Below are 6,000 nucleotides of genomic sequence, written 5' to 3' on the forward strand. Positions count from 1 at the left end.
CTTCACGGACGAACTCCTTGATCTGTAGCAGTAGCGACGTATTATCCGGGCAAACAGCCAAGCTCGACATTGAAGTCGCCTGAAGAGGAGATTGGCGAGTGGCTAGGCGTTGTTTGCGGACTTCGTCGAAGCTTTGGCAGAGGCTGAGTTCAGAGACTGTCGCCGGATTTTTCGCCAACAGCATCTGGAAGGCGTCGTCTTCAATGCCTTTTAAAATATGGCGGATCTTCTCCGCACCAGCCATTGTGACGTCAACGCGGTTGCAGAGGTCGACAACATCTTCTACATAACTAGTAAATGTCTCCCCGCACTGTTGCGCACGGCTGCGCAAACGTTGCTCGGCGCGAAGCTTGCGAACGGCGGGGCGCCCGAATACCTCCGCCGCGTTAGTTTTGACGGCTGGCCACGTCGTGAGATCACGTTCATGGTTGCGGTGCCACACACTGGCGGCACCGCTCAAATAAAACGATACGTAATTCAGTTTTTTTGGTGTCGTCCCAGTGGTTGTGGATGCTCACCCGGTCGTAGTCAGCGAGCCAGTCTTCTACGTCATGGTCTTCGGTACCGCTGAAGACGGGTGGGTCGCACTGACGCAGCGGGCCGGGGCAGACCACGGTAGTCATTGGGGCAGCGGGTTGTGGTGGCGGTGGTCCTTCTTCCGGCATTATGAAGACAGGCTGCAGTGTCCGGTTGCGAAGTTCCAGAATTCCGGTTGTACCCAGCAGCTCCACCAATTGTAAAGGGGGTTTATTCGGGTCGTAGCGAAGCAGCGACCAACACGGCAACAGCAGGTAGGGCGCAGCCAGCGAGCGAACTGGGTACGAGCCACGCGATGGCAACGGGGCTTTTCAACCTGCCGATCTTCTTCGTCACACTTGGTACTTGAGGGAGATTCACCAATTAGCAGATTCACCAATTAGTAGCTGATGCCTTGTGCATGGAGGTATTATAATGTATTATTACTGAGCCTTACGCTTGATAGCGTAAGGCTCAGTAATGGCCAAAGCGCACCATGGCGCATTGTAATGTTAACGATGTATTGCGGATGTTATGGACAAAGAATTCCTCATGCAAGACGTGAAATGGCTGTAAAAGGGCCTAAAAAACTCGCTGTAAATTACGGAAAACATAAAGGTACTAAAATCACGACGCTAATTATGTAGTGATGTGGTCTATGGCAATTGAATTTCGTTAGAAACATGATGCAACAAAACAATGTGGCACTAGTGCTTCAAGAGAGCCCGTGAATACAAGGGCTGTTAATTGTGCGCTAAAAATTAGCTGGCCATATGACTTTTTATAGTGTCAGTTTCAGCTAAACGTCTACTAAGGCTAATTTCAGATTAAAAACTTGTGCATTGCTAAGAGAAAAAAATGCCAGGTGAAATTTATATTGTCGCGATATGCAGAAGGGAAATATCTTTTTTTCTCTGCTTCTATGGCAGGACATTCAATAAGAATATGGAGGACTGTGTGAATATTGCCGCACTTACTACAAGTCGGAGGTCCCCCCCCCCCCCCCCCCCATTAAAGGGAAGCTGAAGAGTCTGTCGAATTCAATAAGACGCTCATATACGGATGCGGGAACCTTATAAACCATGTAGGTCAAATTTGGGTTTTTTTTTTCTCATAGGAGCGACGTAATCGTCGGTTGAAATTGCGCTGTAGCTCCGCCCCCCGTCGAATGCCGCGCGCTGCGGCTGACGCCGACGTTGCGAGCGGAGACCGGAAACCGCGGTGTTGTGACGTCAACTTTAGTGTTTTGCTCCTTCGCAGCCTGCGCGACCGTGCCTGACCGTGCTTGTTTCTGCGCGCGTGCCGTCGTAATCTGCTTCGATCGACCCTGCATTTATTTGTTGGTGCGTCTGTGTGTATGTAGAGTGGTGGTCAACGTGCGCAGCATCAACTGATGTGGTGCACCGATCATGCCGTGTTTCTGTGCAGCCTATGGTTGCACGAACACCAGCGGCCGCGACGATGTTGTCTTCCATTGCTTCCCACAAGACAAGAAGCTTTTAAGGAAGTGGGAGGCTGCTGTAAAGCGAAAGAATTTCAAGCCCTCAAGAACAACACTGCTGTGCTCCAACCACTTCCGTGACGACGATTATCACGAGAATTTGTCGTTAAAACGTGCGTTGGGTTTGCCAGTCAAGTCGGCTCGTCTAAAGCCCGGCGCAGTGCCGTCAGTGTTCGCGTACACAAGCAGCTCGTCACCACTGTCAAGGCCAGCTTTCGCGAAAAGAAGGAAGCTTGAGGTAAGAATCTGACTGCGCGAACCATTGTTCAGTGTAGTTTAATGCGTGTAAGCTAGTGATTGCTACAATGCCTTTTTTCAGATAAATGGAGTTTGAGCTGGTGTACCGGTTCTTGGTAACAGTGAGGCGTTACGCCTGAATTAAACGGCGCTTGTACCAGAACGGTAGCAAACGGCACCGTAATAAAGAAAGCGTTTCAAGGTTAGGCTCGTGCGCAGCTCTCCCATCATATCACATATCGAGACTGCGGCTACGCTATGCGAAATTCGCAACCGGAGACTGCGCGCCGCACGTAATTCTACTCGGAAAGCTCGTACGTGTGAAAACGCGATACGTAGATGCGCTCGCTTGGTCCTATTTAAGTTCAAGCATTGTAGGATTCATGTGGAGTCCTCTGTCGCCAAAATATGTTAGAAAATTGGCGCGGCACCTTTTTCTTCGTCCTCGGAGCGCCGAGAAAGCGTTTGCCTCGAGAAGGCTCCCGCCTCCCGGCAAATAAAACATAAGAAAACTTGTAGCATCGAGTGGCACATTTCAAAATAAAGATGAGGAAAACCACAATGCAAGAGACACTTCCTTTATGAACGCGGAGGAGTAGGGTAGTCTACGTAGCCTCTTTCCTTCCAATGTTTCATAACCTTCAAGAGAGGTGTCACGGAGGTCTGGGAGCAGACGTTTTAGCTATATGGCAACCATTAGAGCCTGTTCTAGCTACCTAAATGAATACAAGTATGGAGAAGCTAACGCATATATAGATGGTGCCTCTTCGCCTAGAGATGGCATGTGTGATTTGCAACGCAGCTGTAAAATTCATCTGTTCCATAAAGCGAGCGTTGAAATTATTTTTGCAAGACATGGAAAAATTTTACTCGTACTAAAGTGCATTTTCCTTTGTCCTGTTTGCAGCAAGAGCATCATATGGTTTTGTTTTTTTACATATTCAGGTTCTCAATGAACTGTTAGGCAACACGGCTTGCACTGAAGACTGCGCACCAAGTGACTGCGCACCAAGTGACTGCGCACCAGGTGACTGAACACCAGATGACTGCACACCACATGACAGTGAAGATCAAGAATTCATGGCAGTTGAGATCACAGATCATGACTGCGCTACAAGAAACTTGCCACTTGCAGACGGTGCCCAAGAACCAGCACTGATCTCCCATAAAGGTGACGACAAGTGCTTTCAAGTCATTATGCATCCTGAAAACTGCTCTAAGGCATCACAAGTGAACATGAAAAGAAAATGCAAATCAAAGGAAGCACAGACAAAGTCTTGTGGTGTTTCTATAGGTATGTATATATATGCTCTAATAAACTTGGCATGCTTTTTCAGTGTACCAGCTGCATGCTTTCTTTCAGTTAGTGGGATAACTTATGGGCTGTAATAAGGGAATCGTATTTCTGTAATACTACGAATGTTTTAGCTTCACTAAAGCTGAGTCGGTGGACATAGTATTAGTTGAATGAAATTAACCTCATTCAGTCCTGATAAGTCCTGTTCATGTACTTCAATTTTTTACCAGGTGTTCAGGTTGGTGCCTCGATGGTTAGTGTGGCCACTCAGGGACAGTTGGGCACTACAGTGTGTGAAGCAAGCTCCGAGGACAGTGATAACGAGGAACTCGGTGACAGTGGCGACGCATTCAGCCGTGATGACGACTACTGCCCCTTGAGTGACTGGAAAGAGGGGTACGTTATGTCAATGGCGTAAAAAATTGCAATGCTTTCTCAATTTGGCTTGTTACAATCGCACTGGGTCAGTGCGCACAACAGACGCAGTTATTTTGCAAGCTCCCTTGGTCTGTGCTACGCACCTTAGCTGAAAGATTGTTTTTTCCAGGAATATGGACTCCGATGAAAGGAATTGCAGTGAGGACTGCAGTGACGCTTCTGATAATGAAAGAATTATTTTATTCCAGGAGAAGCAGCTTAGCATGCTTTTCAATTTCTGCCGCAAGTGCTTTGCACCTTGCACATGTCATGTCCAGTGCCAAGGAACTCTTTTTCAGATGACTACAGTCTGCAAGTCGGGCCACACGATTTCTTGGCAAAATCAAAATTGCATTCAGCAGTTGGCTGTGCTCAACCTGCGGCTTTCTGTAGCCATACTATTTTCTGGGTGCAACCCAACTGCTACCCTCCGGATGCTTTCGCTTGTTGGGGTACAAGTATTCGGAGAGAGGACATTTTTCAATATTCAGCGTTCTCACCTCTGGTCTGCGATTGGGAAGGTAAGCATATTTCTTAAAAGATATTTAAAGCAATTGACATGTGCTTACTTTAGTGGGAATTTTCATTAGGTGTGGAAAAACGAACAGCAACTGTTGCTTGTGGATATAGCGGAGCAAAAAGTGAGACTTGCCGGTGATGGGCGAGCCGATTCACCTGGATTTAGCGCAAAGTTCGGAACATACTCCTTTCTGGATCTTCAGTGCAACAAAATACTGCATTTTGAACTTGTGCAGGTTTGTTTAAACTGTGTTCTATAGCATGCTATATCTGTAACAACCAGTGCTAGAAGATAAGTCTACGCAGCAAATAATCACTTCACTTTCATTCTGTTTATAGAGGACAGACCATTGTTATGTGTAAAACATACTGAATTGTCACGTTTTGCAGTCTAATGAAGTAGGTGGAAGCTGCTATATGGAGCTGGAAGGCCTGAAACGTAGCCTCAGCTTCCTCCAGGATCACCGCATTGATGTGACGTCTATTGTTACCGACCGGCATGCCCAGATAAAGTGTTTTCTTCGGAAGGAGAGGTCCGACATCACGCATGAATTCGATGTCTCGCATGTCATTAAAGGTATGATGTAGTCTGTACTTGACTGGACCATAATATCTTTACTTGCATTATGCCTTCTTGCAAGAAAGGCATGCATACAATTTTTTTAAATTTCAGGTGTTCACAAAAAGTAGCTTGCTGTGGCTAAGAGAAATGACTCCAAAGAGCTCAAGGAGTGGACGCAAGCTGTTGGGAACCACCTCTATTGGTCGGCTACCTCAAGTGAGGGCCACAAGGAGCTCATTGTTCCGAAGTGGAAATCACTGCTAAATCATGTCAGAGACATTCACAGCCATGAGGATGCACTGTTTCCATCCTGTCTTCAAGGAGACATTGAACCGCGGAAGCGGCTTAGCGCAGGTACTCTGCCTTTTGATGGAAATATAACATACATCAATGAAGAACATATCAGCTGTACCAAGCAGTGTCATGCGAGTACATCATGTCTGACCACTTCAGAAATATTGTGCAGCTTTTTCCTGTTGAACCCGTATTTCTTTCTTTCCATTCTTTCTTTCTATTCTTTCTTGCTATAGATGCCGCTGTAGCTCTAATCGCATGCACAAGTTTTGTTTTCTGATTTTGGAACTTGGCAGCTGAAAAAGTGCCACCTCTGTTGTCACAGTCGGAATAATGGCATATATTATGATGCAAGAAAATATATTAGCTTGGTGCTGTAATATGTAATGTTACTACCTCAGTGGAATAGCACGTGCAGCAGCCAGTTTGCTTATCCACACATATGGCTGGTGCATACACTTGGCACTGGTGCTTCTACAATTTTCATTCAGAGTCGAAGGCTTTCCAGAAGCTGAAGGAAGTAGGGACTTCCAAGGCCCTCCTGAGAGATTTGCCACAACTAGCAACGAAGTTCCAGACCTATGGTTTAGAAGCTTTCCATAGCGTGCTGCTGCATTTTGCGCCCAAGTTGTGCCAGCACTCCTTTGAAGGAATGGT

Source organism: Dermacentor albipictus, unplaced genomic scaffold (genome assembly GCF_038994185.2).
Source record: "Dermacentor albipictus isolate Rhodes 1998 colony unplaced genomic scaffold, USDA_Dalb.pri_finalv2 scaffold_18, whole genome shotgun sequence".
In the NCBI taxonomy this organism is placed as follows: Eukaryota; Metazoa; Arthropoda; class Arachnida; order Ixodida; family Ixodidae; genus Dermacentor; species Dermacentor albipictus.